Source organism: Arvicola amphibius, chromosome 13 (assembly GCF_903992535.2).
Source record: "Arvicola amphibius chromosome 13, mArvAmp1.2, whole genome shotgun sequence".
NCBI classification, from domain to species: Eukaryota; Metazoa; Chordata; class Mammalia; order Rodentia; family Cricetidae; genus Arvicola; species Arvicola amphibius.
In genome coordinates, this window is record NC_052059.1 from 9,857,747 (window position 1) to 9,879,504 (window position 21,758).

At 36.3% G+C, this 21,758-nt stretch overlaps 1 pseudogene; it reads left to right on the forward strand.

Moving 5' to 3' along the window:
- Positions 1 to 16,305: 16,305 nt before the first annotated feature.
- LOC119800498 lies at positions 16,306 to 16,784 on the forward strand (annotated as a pseudogene).
- Positions 16,785 to 21,758: the final 4,974 nt, after the last annotated feature.

Sequence of the window (21,758 nt, forward strand, 5' to 3'; positions counted from 1 at the left end):
GTTGTTCTCGATGATTCTGTTATTATTTCTCTACTCTTTTCATTTTCATTCAATTAGTATTGATTGTGTTCTTCAGTTTTGATTAATAAAGATTTTAAAATTCTTAACTCTCTTTAATCTTCATAGTATATTCATATTTATACTGCATAGTTATAATTTATCACATACTTCTAAAGAACAATGATTGTAAAACTAAAATTAGATTTTTTTTTTTTTTTTTTTTTTTTTTTTTTTTTGGTTTTTCGAGACAGGGTTTCTCTGCAGCTTTTTTTTTTAGAGCCTGTCCTGGAACTAGCTCTTGTAGACCAGGCTGGCCTCGAACTCACAGAGATCCGCCTGCCTCTGCCTCCCGAGTGCTGGGATTAAAGGCGTGCGCCACCACCGCCCGGCTCACTAAAATTAGGATTTTTATGATTGCTATTGTTCATTTAAAAAATTGAGGAAGCCATTATGAAGTTAGCAAGAATCCTTGCTCTAGAAAAATGCCCAAGAACTCACAGGGATAACACCAGCTAAGACCCTAAGCAATAAAGGAGAGGGTTTTGAATTGGTCTTACCCTGTAGTCAGACTGATAATTATCTTAAATATCACCATAGAATCTTCATCCAATAACAGATGGGAACAGAGGCAATGACCCACATTGGAGCACTGGACTGAGCTCCCAAGATCCTTTTGAAGAGTGGAAGGAGTGTGAGTATGAGCAAGGATGTCAAGACCATGAGGGGTTCATCCATTGAGACAGTTTGCTTGAGTTAATGGGAGCTCACTGACTCCAACTGGACTGGGAGTGAATGAGCATGGGAACAACCAAGACTTTTTGAAGGGGGTTGACAGCTGGGTCTGACTGAGGGTCCACTGATAGTGACACTGGGATTTGTCTCTTCTGTATGTACCTGTTTCTTGGGATCCTATTCCCTTTGGATGTAAACCTTGCTAAACATGTAGTAGGGAGGGCCTTGGACTTTCCTCAGGGAGGGGTGCATGGCCCTCTGTTAGGATTGGAAAGGGTGGGTGGGAGGGTCTGTGGAGAGAGAGGGAGAGGTGTGGGAGGGAGGTGGAATTTGGATTGGTAATTTTTTAAGTAATAATATAATAAATTAAAAAATTTTGAACCTTTCAGTGATTTTTTTGAAGATAGATTTTTTTGAAGATAGATTTTTTAATTTTATTTTTATTATTTTAAAAAAGAAAACAAACTATCTTTTTTTCAGTATACATACCAATCTAAGTTCCCACTCCTTCCCCTCCTCCCATTTCCTGAATTTACCCCCTCACCCCACCCCCATCCACTCCTCAGAGAAGGAAAAGCACATTGTTTAGGGAAGGTCCAAGGCTCTCCCTACTATATCTAAGCTGAGCAAATTATCCATCCAAAGAGAATAGGTTCCAAAAAAGCCAGTACATGCAGTAGGGATAAATTCTGGTGCCACTGGCAGTGGCCCCTCAGTCTGCCCCAGCCATGCAACTGTCAAACACATGCAGAAGGACCAGCTTGGACCCATGCTTGTTCCTTCCCAGTATGACTGGAGTTGGGGAGCTCCCATTAGCTCATGTAAACTATTTCAGTGGGTGTACTCATCATGGTCTTGACCTCTTTGCTCATATACTCACTCATCTCACTCTTTAACTTGACTTTGGGAGCTCAGTCCTGTGCTCCGATGTGGATCTCTGGTGTTTCCATCAGTTGCTGGATGAAGGTTCTATGGTGATATTTAAGATATTCATCAGTCTGACTACAGGGAAAGCCAGTTTGAGCACCCTCTCCTCTATTGCTTATGTTCTTAGCTTGGGTCATTCTTGGTGGTTTACCAGGATTTTCTCTCTAGCCAGGTTTCTTTATAGCCTAATAATGGCTCCCTCAATCAACATATCTCTCTTTCCTTGCTTTCATCTCTGTCATTCCTCCATCACAATAATCCTATTCCCTCAAGTTCTCCTTCCTCCCCTTCTCTCCTCCTGTTCCACATTAGAGTACTACTCAGTGATAAAACAAAAAACAATGACGTCTTGAAATTTGCATGCAAATGGATGAAACTTGAAAACACCATCTTGAGTGAGGTAACCCAGACCCAAAAAGATGAATATGGTAGGTACTCACTCATAATTGGATACTAGTTATAAATAAGGGTATTGAACCCATCGTTCATGATCCTAGAAAAGCTAAGTAACAAGATGACCCCTAAATTAAGCTTATATAGATCCACCTGGAAAGTCAAAATAGACAAGATAGCCTGAAAATTGGGAGCGCAGGCGCAGTAGGGAGGCTGGATGGAAACTGTATTTTTGAAAATTTCAAAAGTTTTTTGTTTTTTACTTTTTATTATCACTTTTTATTTTTTATTTTTTTTCTGACAGGCTTCATAGGGAAACCAGTCCTTCCAAAACTTAATTTGAGATCCTGTACTGGCTAAAGAAACTACAATCAAAGAATTTGGCCTTCTTAATCCATTTGCTCTTTGACTATTTGTTTTTAAAGCTTAGGCTACTCCGTACTCCGTTCTTCGATAAAACATGTGAGGGTTTTTTTTTTTTTAAAAAGCATCTTCTTTCTCTCTGTATTTTCCTGGAAATTAAGGGACCACACCAACACATTAAAAAAAAAACAACTTTTTTTTTTTTTTTGTTTTTCGAGACAGAGTTTCTCTGTGGCTTTGGAGCCTGTCCTGGAACTAGCTCTTGTAGACCAGGCTGGTCTCGAACTCACAGAGATCCGCCTGCCTCTGCCTCCCGAGTGCTGGGATTAAAGGCGTGCGCCACCACCGCCCGGCCCCAACCTTTTTTTTTTTTGCATTCTGATTTTATACCTAGTCATTTGCCACATTTAGATATAACTTATACTTTGTGTATAAAACTGTGGGATGCTTTCACTGTCTCAAAAAGGTAGCGGTCCCATTTTATATGATCATATGTTGATAAAAATAGAAGAGTGAGAACCCTTGCTTTCTCAACATGCAGCCTCTTGTGTACAATAGATTATCATATATCTTGATTACATTCTTAACTCTTCAATTTTTGGCTAGTAGTTTAACAGATTGTTTTGCTAAGTTAAGGTCTCTGTTATTCATCTTTAAAGCCCGTAGTAGGAAACCATATAGTTTACTACAACTTAATCACTATCAAATGTATTTCATCAAATTGATGTAGAAGAGGATTCATTTGACTTTTTGCCAAATGCTTACACACCACTACACATTTTGTTTCAGCGCTGTGTGATCAGTTTTCTGAATACTATATAAATTAATTTTATATTGTTTTCTTTCAAGTATTTATAACATACAGTAATCAAGAATAATATAATTTAGTATTCATTTTTTATTATCTCATCCCTTAAAAAGAAACATTAAATATACCCAGGTTAATTTGCAATAACTATCTTTACTGTTTTCATATTGATAAATTCAAAGAACACACAAACGAAAGTAGTCATATAGCTATTCACATCCTGGAGTACTTGCAATTAGAAAGCAATCATAGCTTGACTTCTAGTTATTCCTCTGTTATGCTCGCTTCTTCAGGCTCACAACTCAACAGTCTTCCATTTACTTCACTCCCCAAAGAACTAAAGTTTTCTCATATCCAAAATGCATTTTTATAATTTGTTACTATATGTTTTTTTAACTCTAAAGCTATAATTAAAATTATCTCGTGTTCTTATACTACTTATCTCTTTTTTCTTGGAAAAATTCTTCCTATTTATCAATATGGAAGAAAACTTTCATGGTTTTTCTTTTGAATAACATACCAGGATAGTCACGTCAAAGAGACTCATGATAGAAGATAGAGCTTCCTGGAAGAAGGAAGGACAACATTGCACTAGGGACCAATTATGAAGAAGAAAATGTAGAGATGACAGCAAATGCCAGAAGCTACTGGAAGGTAGTAGGGACAAGAATGCAATCTTTCCATGTGCTTTTGTAGGCATCAAAGCTTTGCCAACACCTTCATCTCTGCCCAGTGAAGTAGTTTTCACATTGGCACTTTCCAGAACACTGAGAGAATGCAATTCCAGTGTTGTGAACGACTAAAATTGCTACACCTGTCTATAGTGAGAGCAGGAAAGTCATGGAGACTTTTTGATAAAACCCAGTTAATAAGTCTGACTATTTTCATCTTTGATTAATTTTTATTATGTGTGTGTGTGTGTGTGTGTGCACATGGATAAGTGTGTATGTGTGCCACCGTGTGATTGTGGAGGTGATGATTTACAGGAGTGAGTTCTCTTCTCCCACCTTAAAAATCCTTGTGTCTCCGGTTTTCAGGCCCCGAGCAGGTGCTTTTCCAAGCAAAGCTCATCATCCTGATTAAAAAAAATAATAATAATTGAAAACAAATTAAAATGAAGAAATATACTCTATGACAAATGAAATTTACATGGAGTTCACATTTAATTGCCCATAAATAAAATCTAATTGAAACAAATTCAGGCTATCTTACATATTGATTACAATTGAGTCTGTGTCAATTAAAACATCTTTATTTTATTTTATTTTTTATTTTTCCATTCAATTATTTACACATCCTTCCCTACTCCCTATCCCCTCCTGCTCTCCAGCACCCTCTCCTACCTCTCCCACCCTGCTTGAGAGAGGGCAGGGAACCCTGCCCTGTGGGAAGTCCAAGGCCCTCCCCACTACATCCAGGCCTAGGGAGCTGTGCATCCATATAGACTAGGGTTCAAAAAAGCCAGAACATGCCGTAAAATCAAGCCCCAGGGCCTTTATCAATGGCGTCTCAGTCAGCCCCCATTGTCAGCCACAATCAGAGAGTTCGGTTTGATCACATGCTCATTCAGACCCAGTCCAGCTGGATTTGGTGAGCTCCCATTAGAACAGGCACACTGCCTCAGTTGGTGGACCAACCCCTGGTAGACCTGGCTTCTTTGCTCGTCTTCTCCCTCCTTCTGCCTTTCAACTGGACCTTGGGAGCTCAGTTTGTTCCTCTGAAGAGGGTCTCTGTCTCTATCTCCATCTGTCGCTAGATGAAGATTCTAAGGTATTATTCGAGATAATCATCAGCATGATAGTGAGGCAAGGACCATTCTGGTATCCTCTCCTCTGCTGTTCAAGGACCTAGCTAGGGACATCCCTGTGGACACCTGGGATCCCCTCTAGAGCCAAGTCTCTTGCCAACCCTAAAATGAATCCCTTAATGTAGGTATCTTCTTCCCTGCTCCTATATCTGCCCTTCCTTCATCTCAACCCTCCCACTCCCCCAAGCTGTTGCCAGTCCTTCCCTTTTCCCTTCCCTCTCCCCTTCTCCCGTTTCCCCCAACCTCACTCCAACCTTTGCCCCCATCCCCATGCTCACAACTTTTGCCCTTCAACTTCCTTAGCGATCAGGGAAATGCAAATGAAAACAACTTTGAGATACCATCTTACACCTGTCAGAATGGCTAAAATCAAAAACACCAATGGTAGCCTTTGCTGGAGAGGATGTGGAATAAGGGGAACACTCATCCATTGCTGGTGGGAATGTAAACTTGTGCAACCACTTTGGAAATCAGGGTGGTGGTTTCTCAGGAGATTCGAGATCAACCTACCTCACGATCCAGCAATACCACTCTTGGGAATATATCCAAGAGATGCTCAATCATACTACAAAAGCATTTCCTGAACTATGTTCATAGCAGCATTATTTGTAATAGCCAGAAGCTGGAAACAAGCTAGATGCCCCTCAATGGAAGAATGGATTAAAAAAAAAAGTGTGGAATATATACATATTAGAGTACTACTCAGCGGTAAAAAACATTGACATCTTGAATTTTGCATGCAAATGGATGTACATAGAAAACACTATCCTGAATGAGATAACCCAGACCCAAAAAGATGAATATGGTATGTACTCACTCATTTGTGGACTCTAGCCATAAACCAAGGTCATTAAGCCTATAGTTTGCAAGCCCAGACAAGCCAAATAACAAGGAGAACCCAAAGAAAAACACTTATAGATCCTCCTGGAAATTAAAGGATCTTTATAAACAAAGGAAAAGTAGAGCCTACAAAGTGTATAAGGTGAGTTCTCTTGCCCTCAGAATAAAATTAATGTAATATTTCCCATATTATTATATAATTACCACTTTTATTATTGCTTTTATCCTAAATTGTTCATAATTCATGATTTTCATGATTTTATATATATATATATATATAAATAAAATTTTTGACATAGTAAAATAAAAGATTATCATCTCTAAACTATTAAGTATCATGTACCTTTTCTTGGGGCTCTTTTACTTACGTTGATTTGCCTTGTCCAACTTTGATGTGATGGTTCCTGTTTTATTGTATTATGTTTTATTTTGTTATGTTTGGTTGTTATATATTAGAACCATATTCTTTTCTAAGGAGAGATAGAAAATGGATCTGGATGGGAGGGATGTGGAGAGCAACTGGGAAGAGTGGAGGGAGAGGACATTGTATTTGGGATAATTGTATGAGAAAAGAATCTGTTTTTAATATAAGGGGGAAATTAAGTAAAATCTTTTCTGTTTCAAACAACACAAAACTAAAAAACAAACCAAAACAAATGCACAAGTAAACAAGCACACTGAATAACACTAAAACTATTATAAAGCAAATTATCCACTTGTAACTAGTCATGGTTTCCTAAAATACCTCGCCTCTTTGTTCACTAATAGTAGATTCATTTGTACTAAAATACTTAATATATAGCACTGTGTGATTAAGGATACACTGACTTTGTCAATGAGGACTATTATAGTTCTCAGGCTAAAGATTTATAGTACAAAAATTGTGTAGCATATACAAGATCCTTCCTACTTATGTGAAAAGCAATCAAACATCAAGAAAACAATCAACTAATTACTTGCAAAATTAATGTTCTTATCATATAGCTAATGATAAAATAAATAAAAATAAAAGAGAAAGGTTAGAATAATTTAAATATGAAAAGACAGCTACAGTTGCAGCAAATTCAATGGTTACAGGTTGCCTAGAACACTTCTTCACACTGCACATGGTTCCATCTTATAATACTTACTTTCTTTCCATCCCACTCAGTCATATTCTTTAAGTCACTGATGAAGCCAAGGACCTCTGGTCAAGGTTTTTGTGAGGCTCCAATTAAGCTCACTGAGTCACACAGACTAAAGACGTTAAGGAGGAAGATTCTTTTGGAAAAGGAGAGGTTGAAGCAGAATGGAAAGGGCAAAAGAGAGGATAATGGGGTTAAAATGACTAATGTTTTAATTTTTTTCTTACCCTTTTATAAATTCATTTTTATTTATTTTGATTATATTTCTCTCCCCCAGAACCTGTCCAATTCTCTATTCTCCAATGTTATTTTCCCTCCCTCTCCCCTTTTCTCTTATCTCCCTTTCGAAAACCTGATGAAAACAAAAATCTAAACCAAGAAATATAAGGAGACAAAAAATCAAAAAAAGAAATGAACAAAAAATCAGGAACACAAACAAAAACATGGAGTTATATTTTGGGTTGGCCAGCTACTCTTATTCTGAAGTGTGCTTGATGTAACTGGTGACTGTCCATTTGTAGAAAATGATTCTCCCTGTGAGAGAAGGTATCGAGTGCAAAAAACTAATTCCCTAGGTGTGAGAGCCTGTATTCACTTCCTCCTGGAAGTTCTGGAACCCTGTCTAGCTTGAAAGTGTTCAGGTCTTTCTTCTGCATGTAGTCACAGTGTTAATGAGTTGATGTGGTTAAAAGCCATACTAGTTCTATTGTGCCTGCATGACATTCCTAACATGGGGTCATCTATCACCTCTGGCTCCAAGAATCTTTTAGCCTCCTCTTCTGCATAGATGCCCTGGAGGAGGGATTAAATAAAAACAGAGTTTCCCAAAGTCTTTCACTCTCTGTCCGTTGTCTAATTGTTGTTGTCTATGTTAATTCTGCTCTACTGTAACGAAATCTATAACTTCCAGCATGGAGTGAGGCATAGAGTACCTTACACACATGCAAGAAGCTTTCAAGAACTTGAGAAATGAAGAAAAAAAGTGATAAAACATTTCATCTGTTTAAAATTAGTATTCCTTTATGTATTTATTTCTTAAACTTATAAATTATGTTCACTTACTTATTTGTTGAAATTAAAAATAAATAATACTCAGGGACCATAATTTTCAAAAAACTACCTTTATGTTGGAAATGAAGATACTTGAAATTTACATAGGCAGCTTTAGAAATGCAGAAGGTACATGCTAATTAAAGATGAAAGAATGTAAAATAGTCTGCAAGATAGCATTATAATGAAAATACAAGACTGAACAGTTCAAAATATATATTATGATGTAATGCATGTTTTATTACTAATCGACTTCTCCTAAATTGCAAAGTTGTAATTGGTACTTGGAAATCACATATTCTCAAAGGTTAGAAAATGGCAGAGAAAGCTGCATGAGAAAACTTTCCCATAAGACGCCAGTAAATCTCAAGTCAGCATAAAACCAACCTTGTGCTCTCTCTAATTGTGAAGTTTAAAGGCTATGCTAATACAAAATGGAATATATATATATATGCTTCTAAAGGGAAAAAGAGTCAGGCACTACTTCACAGGGAGAAGTGATGCAGACTTGGAAAGTTTTACATTAATACCACCTTACTAGATGTTAAGTTGAAAATTAGCATGAAGTTTTGCAAAACTAAAAAGACAGTTTCTGGTTTCTGTTACTGGAAAATTGACTTGTTTTTGTACTTGAAAAACAAGTAGGATTTTTTCCTTCCTTAAATAAAAGCAATACATTTCGGGATATAGATCCTTGTGCTCAAGACGAATGGGAAAGTCAGCTTTGCATTAGTTCAATTTGGAGACAAAGGAAATCACTATTAGTGGTCCACTCACATTGATCAAAGCAAATTTCCTTTCCTTTCCTTTCTTCATCTTACAATATTCTTTTTGCTGTATGAAGCTCAATCTCATCACACATGAGAACACCATAACATATCACTAGTTAATTTTCATGTCGCTGTGAAATTTACATAAATCTTAACTTATTGTGGAAATTAGGCACATCCTTAATATAGAAAATAGAATGCATTTGTTTAAAAAAACAGTAGACTTAAATATGCATTGAATTATGCATAACGTTTTGTTTTTGAGTTAGTGAGATTCTTCCATTCAAATAATATACAAATTATTTTTATCTTACAGTTAGTACAATATTCATAAACTGTGATCTGCAGTTTCCTGGGTTAATTCTCAATTCATTTTACAAAACAGTTTATTACACCCATTATACAAGGTGTAATAAAGTACAAGTACAACTTTGAGACTTTAAGATGTTTGTAAAATAGTTATTTAGTTTTATATAGTTTGCCTTGAGAGGGAAAAAGTGGTAGAAAACTGCCCATCCTTATTTTGTTATCTATATGCTACGTTCTGTGCATTGCCAAATAATTAAACTGAGATTTGAATGAGTCCTTCACGCCTGCTCTGTCATCATTACTATTACTGTCTATTAACTCTCTGGCAAAAAATAAAAATTCTGTTGATTATTTTGGTCTTATCTGGGAGCATAATTGTCTTATGGTCAGCCAATGAAGAATTACTCACAATCCAGAACGAGATTCTTTACTGCCTTCATATTTCAACACCAAGGCCCCCTAACTACTGATGCCTCACATTTCCACCTCCGTGTATTTTCCTATGCACATGCTCCATAGCCAGATAAAGTCTGTGCCATGGGTGCCTGCTCTCTCTAGTTTCTATCCCTGCTTAGAAGCAGCCTTTTCCATTTTTCCCCTTCTCCAATAAATCCCCTGTGTGCTGTCTGTTGTAGGGTGTGATTTTTATGGCATTCCTTGACCCTAGGATACTCTTTGGCCACAAAATCGTTTCACTTATAAAGAGAAAGCATAGTGGAGAAAGGCACTTATGTCATAAATTTGCAGAGTTTTGCAAGCATTAGGAGACAAATTATAAAAGTGTGTCTTCAAATATTTTTTTGTAAACAAAATGACACATGAAATGAGATATTCTGTTCTTTCTTGATCATGGAGAGATCTTCAGGATTTCATTTCAAATCATCTGCTTCTGCATGATTGTTTGTGATGTATGTGTGTTTCTGTGATTTATTATGTATGTGCTAACTTAGCACAAGTATCTGTTTTGTATTATAATTATTTCAATGTTCCCCAATACTGTATAGGATATTTTGAGTTTTTTCACTAACTTACCATAGCAAATTGTTTTTTATGCTGTAAATACTTGTGAATACATTGATATGAGGACATATATATTTTATTATTGTCACATACATGCTTCCTAAACAAATTCTTTTTAGCTGCTGATATACTGCTAAGTTCTTGAAAAGTATTATATCTCCCTAACACTTCTTTGCTCCTCATATAGGGTATAAAATATTACCTCATTTTTCCCATAGCTTAACTGAATATGCACATAATTAATAAAAATAAATTCTCAGACATTATTATGCCTTTGAAATTAAATGTAGGTATTAATTAATAGAAATTGTTCAAATGCAAATTTTGCTTTGTCTATTAATGAAAATGCAAGAGATGTATTAGGACAAAAAGTAGCTGTTCTATGTGCAGAAAATCTTAATCATATTAATATTAGATTTAGGAAAGAATGCGATGGTAGCTAATTCATTTATGTTGATATGTGCTGTGCAATGCTTTGCAGTACTGTTTGTATGAAATAATTAACTGAAGGAAACCAAGAATATATTAGCAGTATGTTCTGGTGAAGATGATGTGTTTCTTTTGTATAGATCTGTAAGAGAATGTCATTTTGCATTTTAGTTTTGCTTCATGATTTCTCATTAAAATCATGAAGAATTTCATGAACATTTTATCTAGAGTGAATCACAATGCTCAAATGTGAAGGTGAAAGTGTCTGACAGTCCTCACATTTCTTTATGAATATACATGCTTACAAAGAACCTGCTTCACAATTCTGGAGTTATCCAGTGTTAGTTCCACAGTGGGAATAATTCTGAGGAGATGTGCCTTCAGAACAAAGGCATAACGTGTTTATCCTGCACTTCTGTCAGAAGGCTGCTGTTGTCCTTTTATGACAATGTTTTAGTATTAACAGTCAATCAGACTTGTTTGGACTCTGTTGGCCTGCTGTTCTAATATTGTCACTGAATTTTAGAGGGTAGCAGTGTTTTGGAGGAGATTCAATCACACATCTCTGGTGTTTTGTAAAGTACCTTGATAGTAAAACATTATAAAGTGTTCTTTCTGATACTCACTGTTATGTTATTGCTGGGCACATTGTTTCAGGGGCGAGGCATGAATATTCATCACCAGTAACAATAACATCAAGTACATATGAACAGCACAAGCAGTACTTAAGGATTCACAAGCATGTAGCTTTTGGTTATAATGACAGATTTAAGGAGGCTAATCAATGTCTCACATTTCATACAATAAGAGGGAGGTGTGGTAATATTATATATGCCTACACCCTATCATAGCATTTGGTCTCTTTCGTTTTATTTATTTGTGAAAACACTTCAATTTCTTACAAAAAATTACTTCAAGAAGTAATTAATAAAATACAAACAAAATATGTTAGTTTTATTGACAAGGATACAGAGATCTGAAAGCATTCAAGGACTAGAGAAAATGTTCATCTTTTCCACAATTCATAAACATTTAATATTTTAATCCTGTATACCAATTTTTGCGACTATGGTGCTTAATTGTATGAAATATAATTCCTTGTATCCTCTCAATTATTTTTTTCTTTTGAATCTATTCTGATGGAAAGATTAAGTGATAAAATTCCTCTAGGACATCTAATTGCTTGTCTTCTTTTTGTTATACAATTTAAACCACTTCCCAAGGAAATGAAACATACCTGCAGGCAATGAATACTATCTGGAGATTTGGATAATTAACCTATAATTTTAGCTATTAAAAAGGGCTTAACAATTGTCCTTTTAAAATACTTGCTACCGATTATGAGTTTTTCACTTGAAAAATGTCCCCATTTCAGTACTTAGAGATATAATAGATCATATAAAAGCAACATTGCCTCCTTCAAAAATCCTGCCTTACAATTTTTTTTCTTCCTCATTTTTTTTATTAAAGATTTCCATCTCCTCCCCTCCTCCTCCCCCTTCCCTCCCTCCCCTCCCTTCCACCCATACCTCCACTCCACCCCTGTCCAAAGACAAAGAGCCATCAGTGTTCCCTTCACTATGTTAAGTCCAAGGTCCTCCCAGCTCCCCCTAAGTCCAGGAAGGTGAGCAACCAAACTGACAAGGCTCACAGTGAGCCCGTCCATGCTGTAGAGTTCATGCTCATCGCCGTCGTCCTTGGTTTCTCAGTCCTCCTGCCTCACAATTTTAAGGAAGCAATATTGAAGTGGAAAGGAAGGCAGGTAGAGAGCTGTTTCTGTACATGGGAAGCTCCACGCAACACTTTGCCAATGTCTACCAGAACTAGAGTTGTCGTTCTATAACCTGGATTCACTGGTCTTTTCAGAGAGGCTTTCCCCACACGGCATGGCACAATCAGTATAGCAAAAGCAGGGCATGAGAAATATCCCATCATGAAACTATGGCTTCCAGATAGTTTTGGTTTTTGTTTGTTTTTACTTTCCACGGAGGAACAAATAGTAAGGATTCTGTTCTAAATTCAATAACAAGAGATAGGAGATTTCCTGTTGGGTGAAATGGAAACCACTGCCATCTGTTCTGTGCCAGCATGGGGGGACTTAGATGTCTCGTGTATTTCAGAAGATGTCACTAGTGAGTATTAGTTAAGTTTTCAATGTGACTTTGCCTAGACACAGTATATTATTGTCTTGCCATTTCTGCAAGATTAGCATTCTGTTTTTTTTTTTTCTTTTTTTTTTTTCATGCAAGGGAAGAGAAAGACTGGTCTGCCTAAGAGTGCCAGCTCAGACTTTCAAAATAAAGGTCTATTCTTCACTCTTTTTTCACGATGGCCCATTCCAAGAATAAGTATTAAGAAAATGTCTACAAGTGCATATCTGGGTAATGGTAGAAATTGAGTACTTTTTTTTAATGATTGCACAGTTTTAAAAATTGCTTCCTTAGTTTTTATGTGATTTGAGGGCAGTTTCCAAAACTGATAAATTAAATAAATAAGAGATGAATAAAATTTGAATTAAATTTTCCTAATAACAAAACTAGTAAAATAAAATTTTGAGTAATTGTTCTTTACCTTCAGGACTCTTCTTTATCCCTATTGATTTTGCTTCATACACTGAGGATACATACTGCCTTGTGGTTTTCCATTTTTCAAGTAAAAAGGCAAATAGTCACACCAATAGATGGACATTCTCTTTATTCCAGGGTACTACAGTTCTTTCTGTTTTTAATTTTAATTACAAAAAATACACTGTTTTCTACCCGCAGCACATTCCCTCCCTCTCACTCAAGTCCTTCCTTTCTTCTCTTTCAAATATGGCTTCTTTCCCTTACACACACACACACACACACACACACACAGAGGGGGAGAGGGGGAGGAGGACAGGGAGAGAGAGAGAGAGAGAGAGAGAGAGAGAGAGAGAGAGAGAGAGAGAGAGAGAGAGAGAGAGAGAGAGAGAGAGAGAGAGAGAGAGAGAGAGAGAGAGAAAGAGATGGGGTGTAGAATGTTGCACACATTTACTTGCCGCTCACTGCGCCCCGTGTCTGAATTCGATGTGCTTTTACCCAGTTACCGAGATTCAGGCAAGGGGCTGGAGGTTAAAATACAGAGACACACACAGAGAGACAGAGACACGGGTCATCCTTGAATTCCCCAAGAATGCCCCCTTTATTGTGTTCAGGGGCAGATTATATAGAGATAGCCACGCCCCAGCCGAACTCACCAGAAACCACTCTCCTGCCATCAGGAACTCCTGAAGGTCTCGTGCTCAGAGCAGCTGTAGGCACTCGGATCTACTGTTGTCTCTGCAAACATGATTTCAAGGATGTCTACTAGATAGTTTGTAAGCATTTACGGAATTCACTTCTGAGACAGGCTAAGCCTCACCCATTAGTCATCAATTGCTTGCAGTTCCTTTTCGAGGACAGGACTCCGTGATATTCCTTCCTTCATTATTAACATGGTTACTGGTGTTGACATTTTCTGATTTTGTCAAAATCAGCTAAACAGTTAAGGTATTGCGGGTGGGGCTTTTCTGTCATCCCCATAAGACAGAATCTCTCAGTGGCCTTCTTGGTCCTTTGGCCTTTACATACTTTGGCCCCTTACCTGAGTGATGTTCTTCAAACATTAGTGCAAGAGTTGTGTTGTAGATATACCCGTTGGGGGTGAGCACACCATGATCTGTTGATCTCTATTTTGAAAAGTTGTGGTTTCCTGTGATGCTTTCTTCTATTGCATGAAATATTTTGCCTACTTCTGTAACATTCGTTTTTACTCAGCTGAAGGCATGACACTCTTTTCGGTGGCTTTTCCAAGTTGTATTATCCCTGAATAAACTAAGTGGGAACAAGCAAACTTGGGAAAGCATTTTCTGATCTATTCTAAACCAATAATCCAAATGCCATCTTCTAATATATTTCCCTAAAAGTTCTCATATTGATTTCAATACATTGATTAATATCCATTATATAATTAGCAACATTTTAATACCATATAAAATTTTATTAAAGTTCTAAATAATAACAAATTTGTTATTTTGTCTGTTTCTGATTAATAGTACATTACATTGCTATTGTCACAGTCTAAAGAATTTTTTCTTGCTTTCACATTCTACAAATGCTTTGAAGTATTTCACAAATAGTTATATTTTGCCTCTGAATTATGAAGAATTCATATATTGTGTTGTGTTCCCCTTGGAATTACACTATTTTATACTTAGTCTTCTTTACTTCTAATTAATGCTTATCAATTATTTCCATGATTTAAGAGATGCTTCATTCAAATACTTGCAGCAAAACAAGTTGAAGAGATTGGTTTCTACTCTTGGAGGATCTTATGGTTTAAAACATTCCTCAGTAGTAAAATCAATTTTTCTGGGAGAATATATAAATATATAAATAAAGATATAAATACATAAAGACATCTGAAGCTTGTGTTAACATTTGTAAGAAAAAAAAGTGGCACTAGGTTTATAGTCGGTGGAGTCACTGTGAGGTCAGGAAAACTAAATGTTAGAAAAAGGTAAAAGTTTTGCAAGAAATTTTGTCAGTGTATTCTCATGTAAAACATGTATGGAATAGATCGATGTGGACTCTAATTTCATCCTGGGATGAATAATGTAAATCTCAGTGCATTTATAATTATTAATTGTATTCTGATTTTTGAAAACAGTGGAAATTTATTAAATAATGAAAATTAAATATGGGTTTTCATTTACTATTTAAAAATTTCAAGACTTTATTAGTAGAAACACATGTTTGGGAAAGTTATAATACACCTGAGGTTCATTAGGTATAATCCTGGCTGAACAAAACCAACAATTTCTATACTAATTAAAAGGCTCCATCATTTATTTCAAAAAATTGCTTTCTGACCATATACCCAAAGAAGCTGATAGATCAGCTGCAGCTCCTTCATGTAAGTGACAGTGGGACTCTTGGCGCGCACACACACACACACACACACACACACACACACACACGGCAATCTAATGACACTGATGAGTAAGGCTCCTCACTTACTTACACTCTTTTATGATACATTAAAAATAAACTAACAGGGCTGGAGAGATGGCTCAGAGGTTAAGAGCATTGCCTGCTCTTCCACAGGTCCTGAGTTCAATTCCCAGCAACCACATGGTGGCTCACAACCATCTGTAATGAGGTCTGGTGCCCTCTTCTGGCCTGCAGACATACACACAGACAGAATATTGTATATATAATGAATAAATAAATATTAAAAAATAAAATAAACTAACAATTGTTACTGGGCTTGCTTCATTATTATAAGACTTTCACAAATACTAAAGTGATTTAATATTCTACAGCTATGATTACGATTTGAAACGGAGCATCAGAGAGAACGATGAATACAATTGCTGCTGAATTTTTATCTGATAGATTAAAAATCCAAGTCACTTTCTAGAAGCTCATTTTATTAATGTAGAAAATCATTATCAATATGGTTCAAAATTTAACATAATTATTTTGTTAAAATAAACACAGTGTTTGAAACAGCCTAGTATTGTGGCTTTCAAAAGTTCTGGACTCCTGGCTCAATGGATCTTTGGAGCAGATTGGCTTTCCATTTGGGCTGGCTTTGCTGGGTGTTAGGTGTAACTTTCCTGACTGTCTACGACCTTCATTCTCTCTAGGCCGAAAGGTGGTCGTTGTTCGCTGTGAGGGCATCAACATTTCCGGAAATTTCTACAGAAACAAGTTGAAGTATCTGACCTTTCTCCTAAAGCGGATGAACACCAACCCCTCCGGAGGCCCCTACCATTTCCGAGCCCCAGCCGCATTTTTTGGCGCACTGTGCCAGGCATGCTGCCCCACAAGACCAAGCGAGGCCAGGCTGCCCTGGAACGCCTCAAGGTGTTGGATGGGATCCCTCCACCCTATGACAAGAAAAAGCAGATGGTGGTCCCTGAGCCTTCAAGGTTGTGCGGCTGAAGCCTACCAGGAAGTTTGCTTACCTGTGGCGTTTGGCTCATGAGGTCGGGTGGAAGTACCAAGCAGTAACAGCCACTCTGGAGGAGAAACGGAAGGAAAAGGCCAAGATGCACTATCGGAAGAAGAAGCAGCCCTTGAGGCTACGGAAACAGGCAGAAAAGAACGTGGAGAAGAAAATCTGCAAGTTCACAGAGGTCCTCAAAACCAACGGACTCCTTGTGTGAGCCCAATAAAGACTATTTGTGCCTCAAAAAAAAAAAAAGTTGTAAATTTACCTTAACCCATATTTATCTGTAAAGTTTGATGATTCCTAATACAATTTTAAATAACTGCATTTATACAATATATTTTCATAAATAATCTGTACTTTGTACAATAGCATGCAGTATATAATTTATATACATCAAATATATACAGAGTTGCACATAGAACATAAATACAAATGCTGATGTTGATCACCAACACCTCCTTTAGCAGGCCATAGCTGGCATGAGACCCAACTGCAGCTGAAGAGAACTACAAAAGATGAATAAAATATTTAAAAATCACTGAGGGCATTCATAAAACAACAAAGGCAGCTAGAACTGGAGGGCAAATTCCTACAAGCAGAGTAAAGCATTGACTGCTGCTCTTCCCTTCTGAGCTAGCTGTTAGACAGTTCTAGGCCCAGGGCACAAGAGCAAATAAAACAACAAGCCTGTAAGTGCTCTGTTCCCTTTGCTAAGAAAATTCTTACTTAAACTTATAGTCTCTAAACAACCTGTAATGCTGGCCAGTGTGCCAGGTATAAGGAGAGCCGGAGACAAGGCCTTCACAACCTGAGGATGGCAGAATTGTAAGACCATTTTCAGAGTTTATGTTGTGCAAGTGTAGGTGTTGACTCACATAAAGAAAACATAAAAGCTAGCTGCTGAAAAAAATCTATAAAGTGAATTGGAGAACCTGCAGTCTCGAAATTCAAGAGTAACAAACACAATTTTCCAGGAACATTCAAGTGAAAAAAAACTTTGCGAAGCTTTCTATTAGGAGGTTGACAATCTCATATTCAAGGTGAATAGAGAAATCAAATGCAGTTCATAGTTAGACAGGTTGAGGGATTCCCATCCATCTCTGCCTTTTTCCTCCCCTCTGTGTTTCTTTCCTCGTTGGTGTACTTAGACTACATACATGTTGGCTTCGTTCCTAGAGACATTTTTGTTCAAATATATCGATGTATTGTGATCATATGCACCATATTCAACTCCTCCCTAGATTTCCCTGATCCTTTACCAGGAAACCCCTTCCTTTATCTATGTAGTGCTCTTTATTTCCAAACTATAGTGATTATATGTAGTAACTATAATATAGATTATTTATGATAGAATAAAATATATACATTTTATATTCTAAAATTCTATTATACAAATATGAAAAAAGTGTGTGTTGTACATAGACACAGTGGGGAAACAGGCAAATCTAATGAGAAGAAACATACCGTCAAGCCATCAGTTACATTTTTATATGAAAGTGATGGAACTTCATGAAACATTGGCAGAAAAGTTCCAAAGTGAACAGAAATGACGATAACAACGTATTATACCCACAGCTTTTGTAGCTGGTGAATTAAGCTAGCGGGATTAGTCATAAATATTTTAGAATAATAGCTAGATAGTTCAGCTAATTAGATTTAAAGTAAATCAAGGAAAAAATATTATTTTATAAAAATGATTAAGGTCATTGAACTGATTATCCTAATTTAAAGAGATTTAGAAACATGGCAAAGCATAGACAAGTAAGTAAAAATAATGCAAAGAAACTCTTAGGCTTGGACACACACTTGCTTCATACTTTAAAATTCATCTAAAACCATTTCTCATTAATAATAAACACTTTTAATTCACTTGATGTTTTGAGGTATAATTTCGCAGTTTAAATACAAATACAAAATCTGGTGTAGTTTGCTATGGTATAAGAATTTGTCATTGGCCAGGTGGTGGTGGTGGTGCACATATTAAGCCAGAGTTTTGGAGGCAGGGGCAGGCAGATCTCTGAATTTGATGCCATCCTGGTCCTTAGAGCAAGTTACAGGAAAGCCAGGTTTACATAGAGAAACTGTGGTTTGAAAAAGAAAACAAAACAAATAACAAATATTCATCATTATTCTGTGAATAGTCAGTTGCAGAGCCAGTTCATTAATGAGCTATGGTTAATTTTATTTTTGTAAAATAGTGAAGGAAACATAGCATCTTTTATTTTTTCTATAATGTTTATTTCAATTTACTTATTGCCCAAACATATTTCTGAATTTATATTTTTCTTAAGCTTCTTAGTTTATAAAAAGAATTAGACTTTAGATAGTTATTACCTTATTTTAGTATATTAATACCTTATTTCCTTGAGTTGATACCTACAAAATACATTGCAGTTTAACATGCAAGTTAAATAACGGTTCCTTCCAGTCTTCACTGGAGAGTTTTGGCTTAGATAGCTGGCTTATTATCTTTATTCAAGTTCGGTTTCTGAGGAATGTTGAAATTCAGATAATATGTAAAGAAAACCTACAAAGAACAAGGCAAGTTGGAGTAAAAATTCAGGCAGTGTCATTCGTTCTCTGAGAATGTAGTAGGACCTTTTGTCTGTTAGTGTATCATTATCTGTTTACACGATTCATATGAAACAGCTGATAGGATTTCATCAATGCTCCTAAACCATAGGCTTCAACTCAAGATTTCTGTTTTCTTCCTCCCTCTTACTATCTTCCCCTTGCTAATTATCTCTGTTTGATTGTAAACACTGTGTCATTAATATATAGAACACAGAGTCAAACACACACACATACATACACACACACACACACACACACACTTTTTTTTCACTAGAGAATGCTTCTTCTATGGACATTTGGACATTTGTTCTTTTAGCTATTACTTTACTTGCCTTTGAAGCCAAATTTCTGTGACCCAAATTCTGTGCCAGTCACAAATTATATTCTCCTTCTAGTAAGTACACTACCATGATGGGTTATTAGCAATAGGCCTCCATTACACTAAAAGTAACTCTTGATGTCAACCAGAAAAAGTAGTGTTATGGGCTGATAGTTACCATTAAGATCTTTTTGTGTAACCAATTCATCTTCCTCAGTCAGTTTTCTTAAGTTTATTATTAGATTTGGGAGAAGCAAAATAGTATATTCTTATATCTATAAGAAAACATCTAAAGTTAATAATTACCCGCTATAACGAATCATCTGGTGAGATGTAATTGTCATGAATTTTGGTGTCTTGATAAGTTATTTTATCTTTTACAGTGCCTGCCTGGAATCATCAGGTTTCTCTGTTTTCTTTTGTTTTTTAAGTAAGAAAGTGAAACACTGGTAAGAAGTGGAAATGAGTCCCACAGAGACACACTCACAGCTGACACCTTTTTATGACGCAGTCATCAATTATTATTTTCATGACTAGAAAATAGATAACTTGATTGGTAGGGTTTAATATGTATCAATGACCCAATAAACTTAATTTTTTTGTTTTGTGTCTGATTTACAAAATGCAAGCAATATGACTTTATTTGTGCATCACTTTGTTCTATATAAGTTTGTGTTAAACTGTCTGGTGTGTACAATTATTTTCAGTATCAAGTTACATAAAAAGCATTTCTCATAGGTGATATTCTGCATATATGTTCATAACTAGAAGTAAGGATGTATACCTGCATTTCAAGGTAATCTTCCTAGCATTTCATGGTGTATCTGTTTACAAGCTCTATACTAATTCTACATATACTCTTTTGATAGTTTAAACATACTTTATATTTGAACATAATCTTACTCTTCAGGCATTTATTTGACACAGAAAAATATATTTCTTGTTCCCATTTAATATTCTAAATTTAGAGAAGGTAGAAAATATTTTTTGACCAAACATATCACTATGGATTTAGAGGCAATGTCAACTTTCCTCACTGTGTGAGAAGAAAGGAGAAGATACCGAGCAGGAAGTAAATGGGGACATTTTACAGATTGTGTCAATCCTGTTTTCTTATGCTCTTAGCGAAGACCTAAAACTCATTTGCTGCAGTTTTCTTTTAAATCTCTTTTTTTTCCCCCTGAGGAAATAGAAAGCTATGAAATAAATGATTTTATTTGCAAAACGGATTAAATCATAAACTATCTCAAAGGAAGCAATGTGATGATGACATGCATACAGACTATCTTATGCTACGCACTGCGCCCCCAGTCTGCGCTCTATGTGCTAGAATCCAGTTCGCGAGCTTCCGGGCTGGAAGTTGAGGAAACACGCAGAGACAGACTGACTCATGGACCTCCAATCACTGGTACAAAGCCCTTCTTTAATAGCACTTAATAATATTTCTTAAATACACGGCCGTCAATGGCCAACAGGTGAAAATTCCATTCTCTGATCCTCTAGGTAAGGCACAGCTTTTAGTAACTTCAATTAGAAGGCTCTAGACAGGGAAGAGCAGCTGAAGGCCAGGACTCAATTGATCCCAACAATTTTAGTTAGGTTTTCATTGCTGCAAAGAGACACAACGATCATAGCAACTCTTATAAAAGAAAACATTTAATTGGGGTGACTCACTTACAGTTTCATGGGTTTGGTCCTTTATCATCTTTGTGGGACATGGTGGCATGCAGGAAGACATCATGCTGGAGAAAGAGCTGAAAATTCTTTACCTTGACGGAAGGCAATAGAAAGTAAACTGAAAGACTGGGTGTGGCTTGAGCATATATGAAAACTCAAGGCCCACCTTCACAGTGACAGGCTGTCTCCATTAAGGCCACACCTACTCCAACAAAACCACACCTCCTAATAGTGCCACTGTCTATGAGATTACATAGAGACATTACATTACATTCAAATTACCACACAAATGCATCAAAATTTACCCTACCTTCCCTAAATAAAACTACAAATCTGCCAAGGAAAATGCCTGCCACAAAGTGACAACTTTATTGAATGTTACTGCTGAGCATAGGATAAGTAATTTGCTTTATTGTGCTTTGAACTGAAAAATCTCTTATGTATTCTGAGGTTGCATTCAGAAAAAAGAAAAGGAAAAATCAGTTCATCTCAGATAGTAAAAAAATATAGTACAATCATCTAGACCTAAACCATATAACTACATGTTAGATTTTTATATTGGCTCAATACATATTATCCAAAATAAAGACAATATTAATGGCTAAGAGTCCAGTGAATCTGGAATTAGTAACAGATAGGAAAGAAATACTTGTTT